The following is a 12,697-nucleotide window of genomic DNA, read 5'->3' as shown; positions in this document are numbered from 1 at the left end:
ATAAATGTATTTTGATTCATTTTTTTCTTTGGACTATAGGTTGTGGGATGTAGCTTGATTCTTCCTCTTAAGCTTGGGTATCAATACCAGATAATTTATGTTGGAACTTGGAGTGACATGAAAGATAATGTAATTCACATTATCTACCCCTTCATTTTATAAACATAGAAACTGACACAGAGAATAGGTAAAGGATTCAAAGACTTATCTGTGACCACACAGCTTGTTAGTGTGTAATCTCAGTTGTGCAGTGTATATGCTAGGGCATCCCCATGGTCATTCTGTATGTTAAACCCTGTCAGAGCTAGCCCTCAGCAAAGGATGGAGGGGTTAGGGTACATTGCAGCAAGTAGCTGGATGGTAGCAAAAGGAAGATCAATTTAGAGCAGGTGAATCAGAAGAGACCCAGAAGGAATATAGGAAATAAAGGCTGAGCTACAGTGCGATGAACCAGGCTTCACAGTCTGAGAGCGGGCCTTGGCAGGAGGATGACTGGGCAGCAGAGATCAAGAGGTACTGGATCTCAAGGCAACTAGCAGGAATATGACCTTAGGAGAAACTGATGGCCTCAGAAGTCAATGAAGGAAGAAACCAGGGTGAAGGATGGATCATCTACACGGATGTTGAAGTCTTCAGGAATAAGGGTGGAATTAGGCTGGAGAGAGAGACTGAAGTCAACACTAAAAGACGGAAAGAGACTAGGACATACAAGATGATAAGTACATACCTACAAGAGTGGGGTGTGGTAAAGTCTAACTAATGAGCACTTCAGATGATCTGGGGCTTTCGAAATAAGAATGACGAGGAAAGGAATGGAGTGTTGTTGGTGAGAAAGGATACACTCAACCAGTATGCCCTAAGAAATGGGAGGTAGGGGAGAGAAAGAGCCTTCACATGTGAAAGGAAAGTGAGCCCTCAGACATTTTCATAGGGAGTGGTCCTTAAAATGTGGTCCTTGGATAAGTAGCATTGGCATACTCTGTGAAAATTCATCGCTTCATCCCCACCTACTGAACCAGAATCTCTGGGAACGGGGCCTGGGACAATGTTCTAACAAGCTCTTCAGGTGATTCTTTTTTTCAGTACCACTAAGTCTTTATTTATTCATTGTATTTTCCCAGGGAAAGAGAGGGGAAGGGAGAAGGGTCAGCATGTGTGTTACAAAATGATAGCAAATGGGAAAGGAAACACTTGGAAATCAACCATCAAATAAACACTCCCCAGTGATGAGGTCACCAAAAACAAGGGCGCTCAGTCTCCTGCAGTTCAGAAATGAGAGGACGGGCTCAGGGAAAGAACAGAGAGGCATATGTTTTCCTACCCTCCCTCCCTCCCCATAAATTCAGGATATCACACAAAGCTTTGGTTTCTAGCAATAAACAAGGAGTTACAGCCATCTCTCTCCTATAAAAAAATCTTGTGGCCACTTTGACATGTTTCTTACACTTGTATGAAAGTTCCTGAGTGACTTGAATATACATTCATTTTCCCTTCCTTGGTCTTCTATCCCCACTTTCTACATGGAAGCCCCCCTCCCCTCCTTTGCTTCTCTCTACTCTATGATTAGAGATTAAAGGAGAGTTGATCCGTCCAAATAAAGCAGAGTAAGTGTTTGGAATGAACCATGTCAAGGAATGGTCTTGACTCATGAGGTTGGAACAAGAGATAGAGTGTTTCTAACTTCTTCAGGATTTTTGTGCAAATCATTGAGTTGTGAAGACATCCCACAAATTAAATGTGCATGTGTGTGGGTGTCTGGGCTTTTTGGGAGGAGATGGAGGAGGGAGTAGAGTAGGATTCAAGTTTTTAGGACAGAAGAGCTGGTCAAAAATAGAAACTAGGGGGAGGAGAAGACCAAAGAAAGGATGGTTCAAGATCCGCACTTCAAGGAAAGGAGCCCCCACCCTTGTATTTCAGATCCTTTGCCTAGTGCAGAAGCTTTTGTCAAAGATGCTTTGGCCATTTGTCTCTCAATACAAAAGGAAGTCTGTAAACAATAAAACCCTAAAAGAACATGGAGAAAGACCAAATATATTTACACAAAGTAGGCCACCTAGCAATCACCAAATCAACGACTTGTGAAGTCCTACAAAGCTCAGAGGAATACAATAACCAGAGGGGGCAGCAGATGAGGGAGACAAGAACCCAGGATCAGACACACGTCACTGATTGTTTTCTATTCCATTCTCCCTCTTCCGACACAGTGAGGTGGGTTTGCGGTGATCTCACAGAGTGTAAATGAAACCCCGTTTTCTCCTTTAGCTCTCAGGACATTAATCACTGTTGCAGCAAGGCAGGACCCTGGCTCTGGGCACCACAAAGAAGCCATCGCTTATGGTCTGGAAGCGAAGGAAGAAAAGCCTAGAATTTGAAAAGGTTAAGGATTTTAGACCTTACTTCACGTGTCCATCCCTGGGCAGCACAAGATGAGTACAGGGGTATCCTTCTTAAAACCTATCCTTACCAATTCACATTTTTTACAAAAACACACACATACACCCTTTGTGCATGGTAGGCCTGGCCCAATCCAGTGAAGGATGGATCTTCTATGTACAGTGAGTCCTGGGCCCTGGGATTGGAGGTCTGGAACAGGAAGCCATTATTAAGGATGTAGACACCCTTCACCCAATCTTGGCTTCCCCTCTGCACCGTCCACTTGGCCCAGGCTCTCCTAACCTCTCTGTACCAGCTTTCCTGGTCAGACTAATTTCCAATCTTCCAGTAGGAGATAAGTCATGGGGAAACCCAGTTTAAACCTAGTCTCCTATGAAACACTGAAGGTGAAGGGATTTCAAGCACACTATGGCAGAATATCCAGCTCTAGCTGGCAAAAATGAGGAAGTTCCAGAGGCTACACACTCCGAACAGTTGTCTCTGTGGTGATACAACCACAGGAAGTATTCCTGCTGTGCAGACCAGAGCTGCTCCCACTTATCCCTGAGATGCCTCATGTGGCTGAGAACACAGTGTGGGAACAAGGGCCTTAGATTGAAATGCACAAAAATACTAAACCAGAATGTTTATATTAGAAAAAAAGGTTAAAATGAGCAGGATGCAGCACTCGCAGAGGGCAAGTGCAGTTGGACCGCTGAGAAAGTGGGACCCGAGGTGCAGTTATTCAAAGGAGCAAATGCACAAATCGCATTGGCCCAGAAGGGGGTGGGAGCGAGCTTAGGAGCAGCCATCTGCAGCTCTTCCCACAACCACCCCATTGCCTATCGTCACAACCCAGTGCTTGGGACTGTTCTTGGTGCCCCAGGCCAAGGGTGGGTTATGAAAGAACAAGACGGTTATGAGGGAACAAGACGTGGAAAACCCCTGCCTTACCCCTGAGAAAGTCGCTCCCACAGAAGGTGGTGGCTTGTACCCGTCAATCAGGCGTCAGGCTTAATCTTTTCACTCTGCTATGGGAAATGTTATAACACATCCTGCTTTAAAAGGAAAACAGCTTCCCTATCCAGGCCACTTTCAGAACCTGGAGATTCTGGGGCTGGAGACTCAGATAAAACATGCAGGGAGGAATTTGCCCAAAGCCCTCACATGTGTTTTTGGTTAGAGCACGGATGGAGTAACTTTGCCTCAATCCCACAAAGAGGGAAGAGGAGGTGATGTTGTGGACACTGGCCTGAGGCAGGAATCAGTGCCAGCTGCCCCCTATCCACCCTGTACCTACTTTCTCCCTTCTGCCAATGGATACTGGTCCCTTGAAACTTCCTGATCCCAAAAGCATAGCCCCTGTCTGCTGCAGCTCATTTTTGGGCCTCTGGGAGCAGGGCAGGGCTGTGAATCTCTTCTTCCTCCCAAAAGTAGGCTGGCTTTCCCTGGGAGCTGGGGGCCAGCGGGCCTTCAGTGGACACGAGGCCACCAGGTGGCCGATTCTCCTGCAGAAGGGGCACTTCTGGGGCTGGGGTGGCAGCTTGCATTCCTTGGCGATGGTCTAGTCCTCCATGATTGTAGCATCTGTCTTTCTTTGATTTGTGCTTCTGCATGTTCTTCCCTTTTGGACGCCTCGCACTCCCAAAACAGAACACCACTAGGTTCAGAGCCAGAGAACCAGAGAGACTGTAGCCCTTAGCCTACTTCTTAAAGGTGGACTCCACTGCCTCACCCCCTTCAAGCTCTGGAAGCCCTCCATGTGCAGTTTACTCTGGGCACAAAGACGTCCACCCGAGGGTCCAATCTGGCCCCTGAGCCGGTGGCCGTGGACAGGAAGCCCAACCCCACGCACACCGTGACCTGCTTACAGATTGCTGCACCATGCTGCAGCTGCGGCTCCTCGGCTGCCCAGGCCGTGTCCTCCCACCCTCCGCAGCCTTGGCGCTCCCACCTGCAAACTGCTGACGGGACACGGAGCCCACAGCAGTCGGCTGAGCCCGTGGTCCTGGGCCCCTGGTCAAGCAGCTGCTGGCCCCTGAGAAGTCCGGAGGCAAAAGGGTGGCGGGAGAAGAGGCTGTGGCAGCTTCTCCAGCACTCCAGGTGATGCTTATGATGCAACCATTTGAAAACCACCACGGAGAACAAGAGGGTGAGGAGCATGTTTAGAGAAGCCTATGAGGATATAGGAGAGTTTGCCTATGATAGACCTGTGGACTCCAGAGTGCATACTGGATGGGGTCCGGGGAGGGGAGGGGGAATGGGTTGGAGGTCAGATGGGGTGATGGGCAGGACATAGATATTTAGCATCTGGACTCTGGGACAGCTCTGGGAGGGCGGACTTGGGCCCAAGGCACTTGGGAAGAATCTCACTAACAACCGTTAGAGTCCACGTGTCTGAAATATTTCAGATCAGAATAAGATGGCAGTTAGCTGTGAAAAACACACTTCATTCAAGATCAGGTCATAACGGTAGATCTACTGGCTCCCACCCAGGTCTCATTGCAGTGGCACCTAATTGAAGTTTTTATTACCTGAAGAAAAACATGCCATTCAACTTCTCGGGTTTTCATCTTCAAGTGTGTCTAACATGAAAACTAATGTATTTTTTCTAATATCTGAAATAGAGAACATTTCATTTTTAATTTTGAGCCCCCTTAGGTCTGAATCCTCTAGAACTAGTCAGTTTACACATGTTGGTGTCGAGCCCTCTGGCGTGCAATAAATAGAACCAGCACAGGGGTTTCTGATTCTCCAGCTATTTTGAAAGTAAGACAAAACAATACAAAAAGATAGAAAACCTTTGCTTAATTGCAAATTATTTTGCTCTATGCTTCTCTCTCTTTCTCTCTCTCTCTCTTTGTAGTAGCCTAGAGGAGAGAGACAAGATGGGATAGGAAAAAAATGAGAGAAAAATGAGTTTTACATTTTCTACAGTTGACTGCTTTGTTCTTTCTACTGTTTAATGATACTAGATTATGAGCAATTTCTAAGTTTTTTTGTAATGTAAGTGCCTGTCTTCATCAGAGGTATTTTGAGGTGTTTTATTTTTCCTAAGACCATTCACTCTTGTTTAGCTAAATCTCAGTAACATGCATAAAAAACAAATCATTGAAATTTAGACCACTTGTTTTTAGCCATAAGTGGCTCTCATGAGAACTCACGTCTATTGCACTCAGTGCATATTTACTACGCATTATTAATTCTTTATGTTCACTAAGGCAGATATCTCAGTCTTAAAACTCCTTTGTATTCCATCGGAGTTCATAGTACATAGATCCTCAATATGTATGAGTCGATTTGTGCAGCTATGAACAATAGGATGGGTTCAAATTCATTGATCATCCCAGTTGGAAAATTTGAGATCTGTTCACTGCACATGGCTAGGTTAATGAGCATTTATAAGTGAAATGTCTGGTGAATAATGTGAGATAATGTGAGAATATTCCAGCAAAAAAAAAGGATTTCTGAAAAGTGGGCAGTTATTCACACAAGAAATTTACAAAAGAATAATGATATATTGCAAAGTATAAGATTTGTACTTTTAAGCATTTTCCAAAGTTAGAGAAAAAAATATCTATTATAAATCCTTTTTGGAATCAAATATGTGTTTGACTACACTCTTTATTGTAATTTGCATACATCTATACTCTGCAGAGACCTTTTGTTATCAATTTCTCCTTGTTTATTTATTTATTTTTCTGAGGAAGAGTAGCCCTGAGCTAACATCTGTGCAAATCTCCCTCCACTTTATATGTGGGTTGCCTCTGCAGCATGGCTGACAAGTGGTGTAGGTCCGTGCCCAGGATACGAACACCCAAACCCAGGCCACTGAAGCAGAGTATGCCGAACTTAACCACTATGCCACTGGGCCAGCAGCTCCTGTCAATTTCTCCTTGTTGATGAAGACAGAGCAGTTGCTGCCTCCCTTGTGGACCTCAACTTTTACCCTTACTGCATCTGTCAGTCACATGGTATTTCTCTTCTGTGTGCCCCATCCTAGAAAGTACCCATATATGATTTTCTTTGCCTTGTTTCTGGACATAAATGTTTCTCTTGCTTATCTGTTACATCAAAGATTGGGGTTATTTTGAAATATTAAGAAACAAATGGAAACCCATATGGCAGAGATTTCTTAAAGAAATATTTGTCACCCCTTTTGGAATGATAAGCAGCCATTCTGTCCTCACTGAAGACAAAGCCATTGTCCATATGCTTAAGTTGCTGGAAAGTGCACTTAGAATTGGCATAAAGAAGAGTTTCTCTGCAGAGCATGTGGCTGGGCCCTCGGATGGCTGGCGTAATTGGTAGGTCGAATCAGAATAGATTTTTATTAATAAATCTTGGCTGGCTTCCTTAATAAAATCTGAATTATCTTAGACAAAAGTACATTTCTCATATTTTGGAAGTAAAAAAAACAAAACAAAAAATTATCACCAAAATGTCCTTCTTTAAAAGGCCTCAGTTCTTCCTGGAGCTGGTGATAATCAAATCGTGTAGAGCAGATTTCACCGAAGACTGTGAGGGCTGCCATGGAAAGATCATCAAGGTATTGTGTTAAGTAAAAAAAAAGCAAGACGCACCCAGGGGATGTCTAACTACGGCTGCTTCAAAAAGAGAAGTGGGGTGTTAAAGGACAGGGTTGTGAGAGAGACTTATTTGATTTTGAACCAAGTGCATATATTACCTATTCTGAAATAAATGAAAATGAAAAAATTTTTTAAAAATACTAAAAAAAACCACCAAAAGGACAAAACCACAACCCTGAATCCATCTAATGTTGACCAATAGGGGAATAGTTAGATAAATTATTGTGCTCTATATAATGGAATATACTCTGCATCTATTACAAAGGATTCAGTTCAGATCCCGAGTGTGGACTTACACACTGCTTGGCAAGCCATGCTGTGGCAGGCGTCCCACATATAAAGTAGAGGAAGATGGGCACCGATGTTAGTGCAGGGCCAACATTCCTCAGCAAAAAGAGGAGGATTGGTGGCAGATTTTAGCTCAGGGTTAATCTTCTTCTTCTTCAAGAAAATGAGGTAGATGGGCATAGATAAATTAGTAAGTGATCAAAAGAAAAGCACAGTTTGTACACTTTCTTTCTGTGCATTTTTAAAGTTCACACAAAGAACATTATGTACATTTGCTATTCTATACATTAATGTTCTTTTCTAGAAAAACACACATGAAAGGATAAATAGGGATTACCCTTAGGGAGAGGAAATAAAGTGAATGTATGGGGAGGATGACTTTTATTTGTCATTTTATACATTTCTGTAATATTTGTATTTTTAATGTGTATATATTATTTTTATTTAGTGAACACTTAAAAGTTAACTTGTCATGCTTCTGCGAAAAATGTTCAATGTCATATTCCATATTTTCCTAAGCTGATCTTAATCCAAATGGATGAGTCATATAATAGAAAATTTCTGTAAAATTTTCTCAAGGAGATAGATAGCTAATCCATTCTAGAGACCTTCTTTTTCTTTTCTTTTTTTCAGTCACAGTCTGTAGAAATAATTTATAAAAAATGGGTTGGATTTTACAAATTATTAGCAGCAGTATGATGAGGTGGAAATAGCAGTGGCCTGGGAGTCTCCCTGTGGCTCTTCCACTTGGGCGCCTTTAGCCTAAGAGAGGACAAGCTCCTATATTAAAGGAAGGGGGTGACTAATTCATCTTTAAGATTCTGTCCCACCTTAGAATTCCAGGATCCTAACTCCTATTGCTAGAAAGCAGAGGATTTGATGCTAATTTAAGCAGTTCTGTGAACCCTTTAAGTTTTTAATGTCCTGCATGATATTACATGTCAGCAATTAGGAATGCTGACTCTCAGTAGGAACATTGTACTCCAAGGTGTGTTGAGCAGTACCTAAGTAGAGACTTAGATGATTATGGTCAGGAGAACGATGGCCTCCAATGATATTCGTGTCTTCATCCCTGAAAACTGTGAATATGTTACCTTACGTGACAAGTGGACTTTCATATTCCTTTTTGCAGATGTGACTAATTTAAGGATTTTGAGATGGGAAGATTATCTTGGATTATCCCATGTAATCACAAGGGTCCTCCTAAGAGGGAGGCAGGACGGTCAGTGTCAGAGAGGGAGATGTGACCACGAAATCAGAGGTCATAGAGTCAGAGAGAGATTTGAAGATGCAATACTTCTGACTTTGAAGATGGACAAAAGGGCCTCTGGCCAAGGAATGCAGGCGCCCTCTAGAATCTGGAAAAGGCAAGGAAATGGATTCTTTTCTTGAGCCTCCAAAAGAAAAAAACCCTGATCTCCACAAGAGTATCTTAATATCTTGATAAGGTTATGTTCTTTTAAATCACCAAGTTGTGGTAATTTGTTACAACAGCAATGGGAAATGAACACAGTGATTTATATGTAGAATTAAAATTTGAGGGTCATATAAATTGTATGTGTTTTCATCTCCTTTAATACAAATAGAAATTGTCAGCCAAAGCAAAACTGAAGAAAATTTGTGGCCACCCACTAACAATCAATAATATACATAAAATGCTGTTGTCTTTTATGGGCAAGCTATAAGAAAAGATCCATCAGTAGGTAAGTATTTTTAAGAAATATGTATATATTTTTATTTTAGTTCAGATGCCTGGCTTTTAATTGTAAATGTACACTATTTAAGAAGGAGAAATTGCAATAGGTATTTGATGAGACTAAGAATGAGGAAATTCAATTATGCTTGCTGTGAATGGTGGAAAACTTTAGGGAATTGTTTCAGTTTCTGTCTAGCCTTCTAGTGTAAGTAGTCCTTTAGGAAGATATGACATTTTTAGTGATATTAAATCCTTTCTGTAAGAATGAATGACACTGGCAACAAATACTTAACAAGTCCTGGTTTACTGCCCAACCATAGCCCTTTTTACTCTGGCTCAGCACTTCTCTGTTAGTTTCAATTTTATGTGTCAGGCACAACCAAAGTGGGACTTATGGAGAAAGGAATCTATAAACACAATATATTACAAGTGTCTTGTTTTCCTTCAGAGTTGACCAAGTTTACCAAGATTTACTGTGCTTTTATTTCTCGCTGCACAGACAGGGAGAGAACGTTGGTGAGAGAGGTCTCAATGGTCTTGATAGGACTGTATTTAAGCCAAGGTGACTCTTAGGGAGGGATAATTCCAGAGTCTTCCCCTTAAGTCCACCCTCTGCCTAATGGCCTTTGTTGTCAAGAAATCCCATTTCATGTCTTAATGGAGGGCATGTGAGGAGGTGGAGTGGATGGGAGGAAGCAAGTTCCTTGAACAGGATCAGACTACATATTCTGTGAGTGAATGAAAAAGGATCGACTATAACCAGAGAGACAGATCTTCTTCGATGTCAAAGGAAAACATATCTACACACACCTGCATACTGCCCTCTGGAGATTTTGTTTATTAGAGGTTAAAACTGTGGGCTCTGCAGACAGACTGTGTTTGAGATTTCGATCTGTCACTTACATGCTGTGACCATGTAGAGTATTGCATGACACTTACCATATCTTTAATATTATCTTTCATTGCAGAATGTTGAAAAATAGAAAAAGGAGTAAGGGAGGGGACTTCGCCATACTAGTGCTTCCAATATATGCCCACATAGAGAAATATAAAGGAAGAAACTATCCCTCAATTACATAAAATACAGTCATTTCAATTCACTTTTTTGACGCATAGTGTTTTGACTCATGATGCATTGTAATTAGGTATGTTTTCAGTGTCTAAATGCATTTTAACAATAAATCCATCTTATTTTAAATATATTGGATATCACTAACCTTGACACTTCTTATTTTAGAATTTTCGTGGGAAGGATTGAGAAACAACCATTGCTGTTATTCTTGAAATTTATTCTTAAACTTGCGTTACTAGATTGAATTAGAGCCATGAAATGTTGGTGCCCATGCACTGTAATGGGTTTCAGTTATCCAAACAAAATCTCTTTCTTTAACAGACGTGTAGTAAAAACCTGGCTAATTATGCATATAACCAGATATTTGATCCAATTCATTGGAAAGTCTGAAGATACTGACCAGCCTGGATATCCAAGGTATCTAACCTATTCTTTTTGTATTTTATTCTTTTTTGAAACATAATCATTCTTTCATTCTTAGAAAAAACATCCCAGTACTGTTTTTAATAATAAGTAAAATATGTCCTGATTCCACTTATTCCAGTTACAAAATGGGGGTAAGTTTGAAGTGGGGGTAGAGGTAAAAGAATTTTTTACTCTTGGCTGCTATAGCAAGCAGGGCTGGCTTTATGGGCTTGTGACATGTGTCATCGCACCTGGTTCCCATGCTCAGAGGAGTTTGGTGCTTGGTTTTAAGCTCTACTATCCTCTTGATGAAATTCTTAATATATTATTTTTGAGCATGTGGTGAGCAGAGGAGATATCCCGGGGTGACAGCCCTTGTGAATGTTTGTGATCTACCAGCAGTACCCCATGGTTCTGGCTCAGGCCCGTGGGCACAGTGTGCAGCATGCAAAGCAACTGGCCTGGCCTCAGGGCAATCCAAGGAGCCACTGGGCTGAGTGGGTGACTAGGGAAAGACTTGGAACCAGACTGGCAGTGTTGATAGTGGCAGCAACAGCAGAAGTGGCAGCTGCACTCCAGGGGAAAGCAGAGGGCCCTGGCAGCCCCAGGAACTGCGGGAGGCCAGCGTGTCCATTCATTTCCCAGGAGAGCTGGTCCCTGAAGCTTCTGCCAAATATTAACTATGGTTTAGCGCTGGGACAGGAACTGCTGGTGCTCAGGCAGTAAACTTTGCTGGTAAATTATTACAAGATAAAACATACACGTGGACATTGCAATGAAGCAAATCAGAAAGTCATTAGAATTAGTCAAAGAGTTTGAGTCTCTGGTTTTGAAAACTGCCACAATATTGTGAAACAAACATCCATAGGCTTGCCAATAGCAATTAAACTTAAAGACTATAGCATTAGCAGTAGACAGAAAACCCTATTTTCATATGAAGCTTCAGATGAACAAATTATTAACAAGGAAGATGATTTTTAAATTATTTTCTTGTAATTGAAGATATAACAATAGAATACATAAGTAGGTGTTTTCAGTTATGGAGAAGCCATGAAGCCATTTTGAACTTCCTGAATAACTCCTATGAGTTACAGAAAATGTCAGAGAAAATACTAAAATGCCACAGTATAATTTTTATTTAAAATTAAATTCAGACTCACACAAAACTTATTTATTTATTTTTTTTGAGGAAGACTAGCCCTGAGCTACCATCTGTTGCCAATCCTCCTCTTTTTGCTGAGGAAGACTGGCCCTGAGCTAACATCCATGCCCGTCTTCCTCTACTTTATATGTGGGACGCCCACCACAGCATGGCTTGCCAAGCGGTGCCATGTCCACACCCGGGATCCAAACTGGCGAACCCCTGGCTGCTGAAGCGGAATGTGCAAACTTAACCGCTGCGCCACCAGGCCGGCCCCCACACAAAACTTATTTTTAAGAAGAGTTAAATCTTTTTAGAAAAATTGCTCTGTGAACTATTAACTCAAATGACTAAAATTTGTATTTGAAAATAATCTGTCAGAAATTTATCCCAATGTTATCACTGTTTACAAAATATGCTTCACAGCTCCAGAAGGATTCTTCTCAAAATTAAAAATTATTGAAAATCAATTGTGATGCATTTGTCAAAACTGATGGACATCATATTCACTTATATTGATTGAAAATGAATTGGCTAAAGTATACATTTTGATGAATTCATAAATAAAGTTGTAGAAAGGTTAGTTAAAAATCTTATGATCAATCAAGATATCTCATTAATAAAGTATTCATTTATTGAATTACTTAAAATTATAACACCAAAATATTATTTTTATAGCATATTTTATATTATTTGTGTTACTATTACTTTATTTTACAGGAATAAAATATTTTTAAAGAAAAATCTTTATATTTTCGTACCTTCAGCAGCTCTTTTCCCTACTCTTTGAACAAGTGGCCCTACATTTTCATTTTGCACGAAGCCTCACAAACGATGTAGCCAACGCTGAAAGCAAGATTTAATGTTGATGTTCCTTTCCAGGCATCTTCTCCTTGAATCCTTGCTTTTTACAACTTAAACTGACAGGCCCAGTAGAAATAGGAATGTTCCACGTTTCAGAACATTTGCCTTTCAGCACCCAAAACAACGTAATCACCAAATATGTTTTGTTTTCTTTTGGATTATTAGCATAGCCCCCAGCCTCTCAGCCCTCTGGCTCTGTCCTACCTACCTGCTTTTGGAGATGGGAAGGCTTGTTCCCGGGTATTTGGAGCGCAAGGTTGTTACATTCT

General features: G+C 41.3%; 1 pseudogene; it reads right to left on the bottom strand.

Annotated features, from left to right (window-relative positions):
• Positions 1–3,749: 3,749 nt before the first annotated feature.
• LOC106838728 (protein lin-28 homolog A pseudogene) lies at positions 3,750–10,833 on the bottom strand (annotated as a pseudogene).
• Between the last annotated feature and the right edge of the window lie 1,864 nt (positions 10,834–12,697).

Source organism: Equus asinus, chromosome 24, assembly GCF_041296235.1.
Source record: "Equus asinus isolate D_3611 breed Donkey chromosome 24, EquAss-T2T_v2, whole genome shotgun sequence".
In the NCBI taxonomy this organism is placed as follows: Eukaryota; Metazoa; Chordata; class Mammalia; order Perissodactyla; family Equidae; genus Equus; species Equus asinus.
This window is presented reverse-complemented; position numbering and strand designations above follow the sequence as displayed.